The sequence below is a fragment of the Petaurus breviceps genome, unplaced genomic scaffold (assembly GCF_028583685.1).
Source record: "Petaurus breviceps papuanus isolate PSGF00001 unplaced genomic scaffold, PetGlider_PUasm1.0 110, whole genome shotgun sequence".
In the NCBI taxonomy this organism is placed as follows: domain Eukaryota; kingdom Metazoa; phylum Chordata; class Mammalia; order Diprotodontia; family Petauridae; genus Petaurus; species Petaurus breviceps.
Window position 1 is genome coordinate 3,647,521 of NW_027185597.1, and position 12,784 is coordinate 3,660,304.

General features: G+C 36.7%; 1 protein-coding gene and 1 pseudogene across 1 annotated transcript in view; one reads left to right on the plus strand and one right to left on the minus strand.

The window, feature by feature from the left end:
- LOC138156879 (contactin-associated protein-like 2) overlaps positions 1 to 12,784 on the plus strand; it is a 2,167,135-nt gene that overhangs the window by 323,374 nt on the left and 1,830,977 nt on the right. The window lies entirely within an intron of this gene.
- Positions 257 to 1,650, minus strand: LOC138156743 (ornithine decarboxylase pseudogene; annotated as a pseudogene).

Genomic DNA, 12,784 nt, shown 5'->3' on the forward strand with positions numbered 1-12,784 from the left:
AGAGAGAGAGAGAGAGAGAGAGAGAGAGAAGGAAAAAAAGACAATTTCCCTATTGTCTCTTCTTTGTCTCTGTCTCTGTGTCTCCCTTTTGTCACTCAGTCTCTGTCTCTCTATCTCTCTCTCTCTCTTTTTCTCTCTTCTCTTAGTAGCCATACAGATCAGGGTACTAAACATTTGACAAAATTTCCCATGATAACTTTGTGGACAAGTTGCAGAATTATGAGATATATTAGCAATTAATGGATACAAACAGCATCTATACATTAATACTAGCTGAAGTACATGTTGTCGAGTGATGTTCCATTCCACTTTCCCAAGCACAAGATAATGGCAAAGTGTTGATATCCTGATCCTCTTCTTCTGATGGAAAAACTTGATTCTTGATTTGTTGCATGCATTGCCATGCTGGCCCAGACATCACATAATATATAGTTGGTGTCTGGAATCCATTTAAAGTAGAAGCAACAGCAACATTATAAGCACCCATGTTTTCAAACAGCATCCAATCTCCCACATGCATTTCTGGTATATCACAGTGTTCAACAATTTGATCAAGGCCATCATATGTTGGTCCCCATATGCTACAAGAGTAATGCTTCTCATCTGGTTTGGATCTCTTTTGTAGAATAGGTTTAACATGAGCGTGATCAAACAGGATGCAATTAAATTATCCATATATTCCATCATTTACATAGTACGTAAAAGTTTGGTCATTTGCATGATCTTCATCATTAGAATCTACCTGTTCCTTCAATACAAGTTTTTTGCAAGCATGAAAGCTGATGCAACATAGTATCTGCCTGGTTCAGCTATGATTCTCTCTCCAGAGTCAAATGGAAAATACTTGTACAATGTTGTATTGATTTCACTTGAGAGCTCTTCAAATTTAAGCTTTACATCTTCTGAACCAGGAAAGCCACAACCAAAATCAAGAAGATACATGTTGAAACCAAACTCCAACCCCACATCAAAGACACATCAGGCATCAGAAACTGCTTGGACAAAGGTTTATGGATCAGAACAACCACTTCCCACATGAAAACTGACTCCAATACCATTGATACTCAGTCCTTTACTCTCTCAAGGAGTAGCCTACAAATTTTGAGAATGGCTCCAAATTTAACACTTAGATGACAGACAACTTTGGAGTCATCAGGGGCGATCCACAAAACCAGATTCACCCTTGGATGAGCTCTTGCAACTTTCATTAACTCTACTTCACTATCAAAAGTCAACATTTGTACTCCATTGTTGGCTGCATACTTAATCTGTGACACTTGTTTCCATGGATTTGCATAAATTATCCTCTCTGGAGGCACCCCAATACTTTGTACTAATTGTATTTCAGTCTTGCTGGCACAATCAAATTCTGCTCCTAAAGCAGCAAGTGTCTTCACTACAGCTCTGCTGTCATTACATTTAACAGCATAAAAAAGGAGTTACTCTAGGAAGAGCTTTGTACCATCTCAGATGTTTCTTTAATATGTCACAAAGGTCAGCAACATAGAAGGCATCTTTATCATCAGAAGAAGAAACTTCATTAATTTTCACTACTGCTCTGATACGTGATTCATGCATCTGAATATCTTCAGCAGTAAAGCCTTCATCAAGGAAACTGAAGTTAAATTCATCATTGCCAGAGTTGTTCATGTCTTCTTGATGTTCTTCTAAAGTGCAACAAGATGGAAAATTAAGAGATGGAATTTAAAGACAGGCTATTTCTAGCTTTACACGGATGGTTGTTCTCCAGAAAGACAAAGTCCTGTTAAATACAAGGCTGCAATTGTGCCTTTGGTGCAGCTGTTGTACTGGACATTCTCTTACAGAGCATGGACAAAGTGGGCAGACCCCCATGGAGATGCTCCAGATGAACAGACTTTGATGGCTAAGACTCCTTCCTCCCCAACCTACACTGCTGTTCAGCCACCTGTTGCCCAGCCAGAGGAGCCACGCCGAGCCACAGGCCTGAGATGGCATGAGAGCTGGTGGCAGAGGAGCTGCTGGTGGAGGAGGCTGAAGGGGTCTGACCTAATACCTTATTTTTTTTACTGAGGTATCTAAAGTTAGGATAAAATGACTTGTCCAATGTCACATAGGCAGTAAGTGGTAAAGCTGCAATTAGAATCTATATTTAACTTCGGGATTAGTGCTCTTTCTACTATTCCAAATTACCTCTTTTCTAAACCTGCTCTAGAAATGTCTCAATGTCACTCTCTTGTTCAGTAAACATTCAATGTCTTTTCATTACTTCTAAAGGAATAAAATGCACTACTGCACTTCCATAATCTTGTCATATCCTACATTTTAATCTCTTTAAGTATTGATGATTACTTTGTACCCAAAACAGTTCCCTAATAACCAGGGTGCATATTGGATCATCTTGCATCCCCACAGGCTATGCCTGAAACTTACCCATCCACCAACACAAACACTCATCCTCCCATGCCCAAACATCAGAATACTCATCTTCCTCAAAAGCTTAGCTCAAGGACATCCTCCTGGAGAACCTTCACAGTTTTTTTTTTGTTGTTGTTGTTGCTAGGGCTTGCCCTTTCCTCTACTTACTGTGCATTGTATTTCTTTGTGGATATGTTGTAAATTCTTTGAGAGAGATCCATTTCTGTTTTGGTCTGGACTTCTCAGCACTTGGAAATATATCTTGTGGATAGCAGGTATTTAACATATGTGTTGCCCTTTCCACCAAAACCTATATGCTTTATAAAGCTACAATTAATACTGAAATTTACTTTGTTAGCTTAAAAAAATAGGAAAAGAAAAAAGGTTTTCTCATTAAAATATGACATTCACTTAACTTGGATTTAAAAAAAATTTAATTTCAATTTTTCATTTCCAAGTTATAGTCATGAAAATTGCAATTAGTGTTATTCATCTTGGAGAGGACCACTCCTGAACAGTATGAAATATACTATTAATATTGACAATTTAAGTTATAAGTTTATAAAGGGCAATTATAGGGAGATGGAATCTTGTCATAATTCAGCCTCTCCACGTAATAATGTGGCTTTCCAGTTTTATCCAGAGTCCTCTGGTACGTGATTCATGCATCTAGTCTCTTCTCATTTTTTAACTGTTGTGAATCTTAGCATTTGTAAGTTAGAAGGTAAAATGTGCTTGTTATGTTAAGCAGCTTTAAAAATGATTTTGGAAAATACTTTAATTTTTGAAAGCCTTTTACATAAATGTTTGAAGATAGTCTTGTTGAACATGGTGAATTAGAAACTCTAGTTTAGTTGGCTTCTTTTCAGCTGCACTGTTAGAAAGGAGTGAAATGACAAGTTTCTTATAATCTCCTGAACTAGTAAATTGAGAATGCCAAATTAGGAGTAAAGTTGGCAGGAGAGAATATTCCACATCAGGTTAATTCCAACAACAAAGTAGGATCTTAGAAAGACATGCACTTGTTGTTTTTGTTGTTTTTCTTTATGTTTATTGTTTTTCTTTATTGGTTATTATTATAAAAATATTTATCAAGCACCTATTGTGTGCAAAAGGTTTTAAGGTGCACTTATTTATTCAAAATCTAAGCACTGGTCATTCTTTGGGGAAAAAAAGAGAAACTACAAACTAATTTTTCATTCCATAAATCTTCAGTTTTTAAGTGAATTCCTAACCATACCTACAAGTGTACTTCTTTCACTAGGATGGATGTCAATCCATCCATAGCTTCTCATCCTGTGATTCTTAATGTATATTCCAAAAATCTTGCCTAGAAAATTCATTCCTAATACCATAGACCTTTTCCAGGACCTTTTAATATTTCATTTATAAAAAGTGTAACCCTTGGATCCACCCATCTTCTATACCTCTTTCTTGCTAAGTGATCAGCCTCTATTTCTATTCATTCATATCTTTGATAATTTGCTTCAATGCAATTGAAACAAATACTAATGACAGCACATTTGTATATGTATGTGTCTATTTTATATACCACATAATGTTACCTTATTTAAACCAATATTTTAAAACTTCTTATCAAAAGTGGCAAACAGATACAATCAGAAGGAATTTGGTTTGTAACCACAATGTGACCATCTGTGTGTGAAGAGAAAAAAACATCTCCAAGTTTAAAAAAAACTGAGGTAAATGAAATTAAAAAAAAATCTGAGTTGACTACTAATTAAACTACTGAAACCACTTTGAATTTTTAAAAAATGAAATAAAAGCAAAAATCATTAAAAAGTGTTAATTCCTTTCTTCTCCAAAATGTTAAAAAGTCAACATTAATTTAAATAAGGGAAATTTAAGTTTCCATTTCTTCAAAATAGCAGTTTGCAAAGATCCATGTACACACACATATGTGTGTATATGTGTGTATATAGATAATTGGAATGATTTTTAAAGCTTCAAATCAAATATTTTCCTATCCTTTGAACATGCCTCTTCTACAAAAGGGTCATATATTCAGAAATATTGATTACCGTGGATACTGGTAGATATTCATAACACAACTTAGAAAGTAAATTCATAGAAGTGGGGGGCAGAGCCAAGATGGCGGAGTAGAAGTACAACCTTCCCGTGGCTCCAGCTTCCACCCTCCCCAATCCATGTAAAAAGTGGACTCTAAACAAACTTTGGAGCTGCAGAACCCACAAAATGACACAGAGAAGCTAACCTCCCACTGAGGACAGCCCAGAAGGCTGGCAGGAATTGGCCAGCCCAGTGCTCTGAGAGCTGAGCCAAAGCACAAAGCTGAGGCTTTAGCCCCAGGGTGGGCCTGACCAGCTGCCAGCCAGAGGGACTCCAGGTCAACAGAAGCTGTGGCCTTTTCCAGATTTATCAATACATGGATGCAAAGGACAAGGTGAGAGGCCAGTGCAGTCTGGACTTTGGGACCCAGTAAGTGGGAGTGCCTGGCTTTTACCCCCGGGGCGAGAAACCGCTGAGATGCTGGCACAGCCTGCCAGTGCCACGTGGCGGCTTCATCTCCTGGCCTGCAGAGTGTAGGGTGACCAAGCACCAGTCTGAGGGGTCATCACTCTTGCTTTAACCTGCTTGGATCTGGATTGCAGTCTAGGGTGGAGGTCCTGGGGTGTGTGTCCAGCTTGCCAGAGCATGTGGAGACCTCAGAGAGGGCACCCATCTAATACCTCCGGCAGCTGAGAAAACCCCAGCGTTGGGACGAAAACTCCCCTGTCTGGTGGCAGAGTCCTACTGTGGCAAAAAGCCCAAAAATCAAATCATTGAGTTGCAAAATGAGCAGGCAAAGGAAACAAAGCAGACAGAAGATTCCAACATTACTCTCCTATTTTGGGGATAAGAAGGAGCAAGGCATGGAACAGGAGGAAAACAGTGAAGTCAGAACTCCTGCACCAAAAGCTTCAAAGGAAAATACAAGCTGGTTACAGGTCATAGAGGACCTTAAGAAGCAGATAAGAGAAGTGGAGGAAAAATTGGGAAGAGAAATGAGAACAATGCAAGAAAATTATAAAATGAGAGTCAACAGCCTGACTGAAGAAAATAATACCTTAAAAAACAGACTGACTCAAATGGCAAAGGAGGCTCAAAAAGGCAATGAGGAGAAGAATGCCTTAAAAAGTTGAATTTGACAGATGGAAAAAGAATCTCAAAAGCTCACTGAGGAGAATCATTGCTTCAGAATTAGATTGGAGCAAATGGAAGCTAATGACTTTATGAGAAATCAAGATGCTGTTAAAAAGATCCAAACAAATGAAAGAATAGAAGGCAATGTGAAATATCTCATGGGAAAAACCACTGACCTGGAAAATAGATTCAGGAGAGATAATTTAAAAATTATTGGACTACCTGAAAGCCATGACCAAAGTAAGAACCTAGAAAGCATCCTCCAGGAAGTTCTCACAGAAAACTGCCCTGATGTTTCAGAACGAGACGGCAAAATAGAGGTTGAAAGAATCCACCGATCACCTCCTGAAAAAGATCCCCAAAAGAAAACTCCTAGGAATATTATAGCCAGGTTCCAGAACTCCCAGATTAAGGAGAGAATATTACAGGCAGCCAGGAAGAAACAATTTGAATATTGTGGAAACACAATCAGGATAACCCAGGATCTGGCAGCTTCTACACTGAGGGATCAAAGGGCTTGGAATGTGATATTCCAGAGGTCAAGGGAGCTGGGATTAAAACCAAGAGTCACCTACCCAGCAAAACTGAGTATCACATTTCGGGGGAAAATATGGTCATTCAGTGGAATACAGGACTTTCAAGCATTCTTGCTGAAAAAACCAGAGTTTAATAGAAAATTTGACATTCAGATAGAAGAAGCAAGAGAAGCATGAGAAGGTAAACAGGGAAAAGAAATCATAAGGAATTTATCAAAATTGAGCTATTAACATTCCTACATGGAAAAAAAAATAATTGTAACTTATGAAACTTTTCTCAGTAGTGGGAGGGATTAGAAATATATATATATCTTTATATGAGGGTATGCGGGCATATGAATACATATATCAATGTGTGTATATACGTTTACAGATATACATAGATAGAGGGCACAGGACCAATTTAACAGGAAGGGATGATACTTAAAAGATGAAATTAAGAGGTGAGAGGAATATAATGAGAGGAGATGGGGAGAGACAGATTGGGGCAAACTATCTCATACAGAAGAGGCAAGGGAAAATGGTTACAATGGAGGGGAAGAATAGGAAGGCAAAAGGGAATGGGTCAACCTTATTCCTATTGAATCTGGCTTGAGGAGGGAGGGAAATACACACTAAATAGGGGATCTCACCCTCTAGGAGAATGGGGGAGAAGGGGATGAGAGGGGGGATGATGGAAGGGAGGGCAGGCTGGGGGAGAGGGAAGTTGGAAGCACCCACTTTTGAAAAGGGACAGGATCAAAGTAGAGAATAGAACAAGTGAGAGGTGGGATGGGAGGGAGGGAAATATAGTCAGTCTTTTACAATATATCTACTATGCTATTGTTTTTCATTAGCCGCACATGTACAACCTATACTGAACTGCTTGTCCCCCCAGTGGGGGTGGGTGGTAGTGGGGGAAGGGAATGAATCTGGAATTGAAAGTTTTAAAATCAAATATTGAAATATTATATATATATATATGTGTGTGTGTGTGTGTGTGAAAAAAACTTCATAGAAGTAATCCACTTAATAAAACGGTTTATTCTGTAAAACTTGGACTCAGTCAAAAAGCCACACCCAAAGACCCAGAAGGCCACAAATGGCCTCAAAACTGAAGGTTCCCCACATTCTTATGTATCCCTTAGTCATTGAATGGGTATGCCCTCAGACAAACTGAGACCAGGGAAATACTTTAATTTAAAAGGGGAAAGGTCACTCATTGCATCCATAGCTACATCTAGTCTTCTTGACCTGTCTTGTCACTAGACTTGGATGAACCTCGAAGAGTGAATCTGATGATGTGCAAGTCAAGGCATCACCTTCATGATGTCATTGATCATTTAAAAAATAGAAACATGAACAACAAACAACAAATTATCCTGGAGATATGCTGGTTGGTTGGTTGTTGTTCTTCATTCTTGAAGAAGACCAAAATGACATTGCTATGCTAGGGTCAAGTTAGAGTATGTCTGACTGTGGCTGATCAGACCAATACAAGCTTGGAATGTTCTACCACAGATCAGGTACAAATACCCCATGTGAATATTTGGAGTAGATTCTCTACTGTTATCAGATCCACATATTAAAGTACATACAAAGGAGTATCATAAGAGAGAGGAGACTAAAAACAGGGAAGGGGGATGGTTATACAGCTTAGGAAGCTGATCTTAAAAGATAATGTTACTTACTGGGTTATACAATAAGCTCTTGCAGGTTATAATCACAGGTAGCTGTCAGCTTTTGTAAGAAAAACAGAGAAATATATGTGGATAAGCTCTATTATACACTAGTAAACTGTGAATGTTAGCCAAGATGACTTCTCAAACCTAAGTCATTGCTAACTCCTATTATCCCTTTCCTTGCCGTATTATAAAATGTCAAGCAGATAGAGAAAACATACATTTACAGACAACAATAATAAAAGGGGAAGAGGTAGAATAAAAGAAGAAGAAGCAAAGCTCATTAAGCAAAACTTTTACCACATGGAATTTTCTAGTTGGTCTCACTTTCTTAGCTATTACTGCCAAAAGTTCTTGATTCTTCATTTTCATCACCTTCACAGACTTTTAAAAACTGAAAATTCATCTGGATTGAAATAAGCTTCTCTTTTCTTTTATGTATTACTTATTTTTTTTTTCTTTTTGAGATATGTACATTTGCAAAGTAGGCTAATTTTTACAAGTTGCGGATATAAGGATATGGAACATGTGAGGAGCAGAGCAGTAGGAAGCTAGGTGGTCTCATTTTTGTAGGTCGTCACCCATTTTATAGAATTTTTTGCTTGACAGAATCCCAGCCTATATTCCAGGACCAAACACCTGAAGATATTCTATAACCTATAACATTTGGAAGTATCTTTCCAACATCCAATCAAAAATATCCTGTATGTAATTTTGATCCAATAGGCCTGTTATTTCCATGGTATGTAAGCTCTCTCCAAAGGTGAAGATTAGAAGGAAAAGGCAGATTGATGTGTTAGTATGCCAAAGATTGCCAACTTGAATTTTTTTCTGTGATATGAGGGAGTATTCTATATGCTCTTCTATGTGAAGGCATGTCTAAATGCTCTTTAGAAAACATCCTTCCTGGGGTGGCTAGGTGGTGCAGTGAATAAAGCACCAGCTGGGGAATGAGGAGGACCTGAGTTCAAATCCTACCAACCTCAGACACTTAACATTTGCTAGCCATGTGACCTTGGGCAAGTCACTTAACCCCAAATGCCCTGCTTTCCCCCCTCCAATAAAAAGCAAAACAAAAGCAAACCAAAAGAACAACAACAAAAACATCCCCTATTGTATACCATGGAATTTACTAATGTGAATTAATGTCAGTTGTAAAAAGCATAATTGGTTAATTACTGTTAATTATTATCCCAAAGGTGTCTAAAGTTTGAATTTTGCTGTTATAGCTTTTGAGCACATTAGTCACCTTTTGGTCATAGGATTTTGGAGTATGGCTAAGTAGAGTCTCCAAGGCAACAAGGAAAACCATTTTGTGATTACTAAGCTACTTCACCTTGCAGTGCTGACCATAAATATAATTAGTAAAAGAATCACTATTAAGATTTTTATGGATTATGTATCAACATCTGTTGCAAACAATAAAAAAGAAGAGAGATTTTGTCAAGAACTTATCATGAGAATGATACACTATGATAATGTAGGATTTATACCAGGAATGCAGGGCTACTTCAGTATTAGGAAAATTATCACCATAAATTATCATATCAACAATATAATGAACAGAAACCATATCATTTTCTCAATAGAGGCAGACAAAGCTTTTGACACAATGCAACTTCCATTCCTATTAAAAACACTAGAGAGCATAGGAATAAATGGCGTCTTCCTTAAAATGATAAGTAGCAGCTACCCAAAACCATCAGCAAGCATAATGTGTAATAGAGTTAAGCTAGAAACATTTTTAATAAGATGGGCATTAAACACGGATATCTATTATTACTGTTGTTATTCAATGTAGTACTAGAAATATTAACTTTAACAATAAAAGAAGAAAAGAAATTGAAGGAATTAGAACAGGCAAAGAAGAAACAAAGCTATCATTCTTTGCAAATGATATGATGATATACTTAGAGAATCCTAGAGGATCCAGTAAAAAATAAAACTACTTGAAATAATAAACAACATTAGCAAATATGCAAGATACAAAACAAAGCCACAAATATCTTCAGCATTTCTATATATTACTAACAAAGTCCAACAGCAAGAGACAGAGAAATTCCAGTTAAAGTTACTGCTTTCATTATAAAATACTTGGGAGTCTACCTGCCAAAACAAACCCAAGAAATATGTGAACACAATTAAAAAACACTTTTCATACAAATAAAATTAGATCTGAAAAATTGGAAAAACGTCAGTTACTCATGAGTAGGCCAAGCTAACATAATAAAAATGACAATTCTACCAATATTAATGTACTTGTTCTGTGCCTAACCAATAAAACTGCCAAAAATTATTTTATAGAGCAAAAAAAAAAAAAAACAATAACAAAATTCATCTGGAAGAACAAAAGATCCAGACTATCAAGGGAATTAATGAAAATATATTCTATGGAAGGTGGCCTAGCCATACCAGATCTCAAATTGTATTATAAAGCAGCACTCATCAAAATTACTTGGTACTGGCTAAGAAATAAAATGGTGGATCGGTGGAATAGTTTCGGTACATAAGACATAGTAGTCAATGACTATAGTATTCTAGTTTCTGTGATAAGAACTCACTATTTAACAAAAACTGCTGAGGAAACTGGAAAATAGTCTGACAGAATCTAGGCATAAACCAACATCTCACACCATATACCAAATTAAGGTAAAAATAGTCACACAAGTTAGATATAAAGACTTTTTTTTTGATAAACTATAAGAGCAAGGAATAGTTTCAGATTCATGGAAATTGGAAGAATTTTTGACCAAGAGATAAAGAACATTATTTAATGCAAAATGGAATTTTTTTTTTGCCTTTTGGAGGGCAATTGGGGTTAAGTAACTTGCCCAAGGTTACACGGCTAGTTTTTTTTGTATGGGTGGTAATTGTCTGAGGCTGGAGCCGAACTCTGGTCCTCCTGACTCTGGGGCCAGCGCTTTACTTACTGTGCTACCTAGCCACCCCTGAAATGGAAAGTTTTTGCACAAATAAAACCAATGCATCCAATATTAGGAGGGAAGCAGAAAACTGGGCACAATTTTTTACATCCAGTGTCTCTGATAAAGGCCTCATTTCTAAACTATATAGAGAACTGGGTCAAATTTATAAGAATTCAAGTCATTTCCCAATTGATAAATGGTCAAATAATATGAACAGTTTTCAGGTGGAGAAATTAAAGCTATCTATAGTCATATAAAAACACTCTAAATCACTATTGATTAGAGAAATGCAATTCAAAACAACTCTGAGGTACCATGTCACACCTATCAGATTGGCTAACATGGAAAAACAAAAAAATGATAAATTCTGTAGAAGATGTAGGAAAATTGGAACACTAATGCACTGTTGTGGAGATGTGAACTGTTCCTATAATTCTGGAGAGCAATTTGGAACTATGCCCAAAGAGCTGTAAAAAGTGTATATACTTTGACCCAGAAATACCACTTCTAGGTCTATATCCCAAAGAGATCTTCTAAATGGGAAAAAAACACCGAAATGTACAAAAAATATCTTTAGCAACTCTTTTTGTGGTGGCAAAGAATTGGAAATTGAGGGGCATACCCATCAATTGGGGAAAGGCTGAACAAATTGTGTTTTGTGAATATAATGGAATACTAGATAATAAGAATTGATGAGTCGGCAACCTTCAGAAAAACCTGGAAAGGTTTGAATGGACTGATGCTGAGTGAAACGAGCAGAACCAGTAGAACACTGTATACAGTAAAAGCTACAGTGTGTGATGTCTAACTTTGAAAGACATATGATCACTCCAAAGTACTCATGATGGAAAATGATGTCCATATTTAAAGAGTACTTTGGAGTCTGAATGAAGATTGAAGCATATTGTTTATCTTCTCTCCTTTTTACTTTCTCTTTCATTTGTCTCTTTTTTTTCCTGTGACTTCTCCCATTGTTTCTAATTCCTTTTACAAAATGACTTATGTGAAAATAGGTTCAATATGAATGTATCTCTAGAGCCTATATGAAATTACATGATGTCTTGGGGTGGGTACAGGGTAGTGATGGGAAGAAAATTTGGTACTCAAAATCTTATGGAAGTGAATGTTGAAAATTAAAAATAAATAAATTAGCACACCCCACCCCTCAAAAGAGAAGGAAACCCCACAAATCTTACCCAGGACACACTTGAATGCTCCTTGCCAAATGGAAATAAATAGCAATCAATGGTTACTCTGGTTTAAAGTTAAAATCATCTCAAAAAAATAAATAAATAAAACCCAAACCCCCCAAAATTCACAGAATATTATAGAATATGATAGTCAATTAATAAAAAAAAAATAGCTGGAACAGAATGAAATTTATAGAAAATTTCACAAGAGATAACATTGATCAAGATTATCCCAAGAAGATTTGATATTGAAAATATAAGAAAGAACACAAACAAGAAACTGGGAAAACTACTCTCAGAAACTGAACTCTACCAATAATAATGGAGCACTAATATGTATCATGACACCCCAGTACCTGAGACACTGCAGAAAATGGAGAGATGACAATAAACATAAAGACAGTAAAAACAAAGCTGTACTAGACTAAATATACACAGTGAACATGTGTGGTAAATTGACACATTCTGGGAAATATTAAGGATTTTTAAAAAAGCAAAAAAATGGTGATTTATATAGCATAAGTAACACATCTCTGAATGACTATACTCTTATCACACACACACACACACACACACACACACACACACACACACTGTCTTTTGCCACTGTTATGAAGGATTCCCAGCACAGAGTTCTTCTGGAAGAGTGTTTTATTGTAGATTCCTTCAAGGAACTGTGTAAAGAACTCCATGGGAAACTGAATAGTCTATGAGTCATTCATTTCACTTTTCTATAATTCTGACTTTTAGAAACTTTCCTCACTCCCTAGCAGAACTGAAATCGGAGGTTGTGATTTCCACACATCTTTTCTAGTTATCTCCTTTGGGATCAGAGTACATCTACTCCTTCTGACCCATGATAGTCCAATACTCCTTCTTTTATTAAAAGACAATGATAATATTCCCCCAGA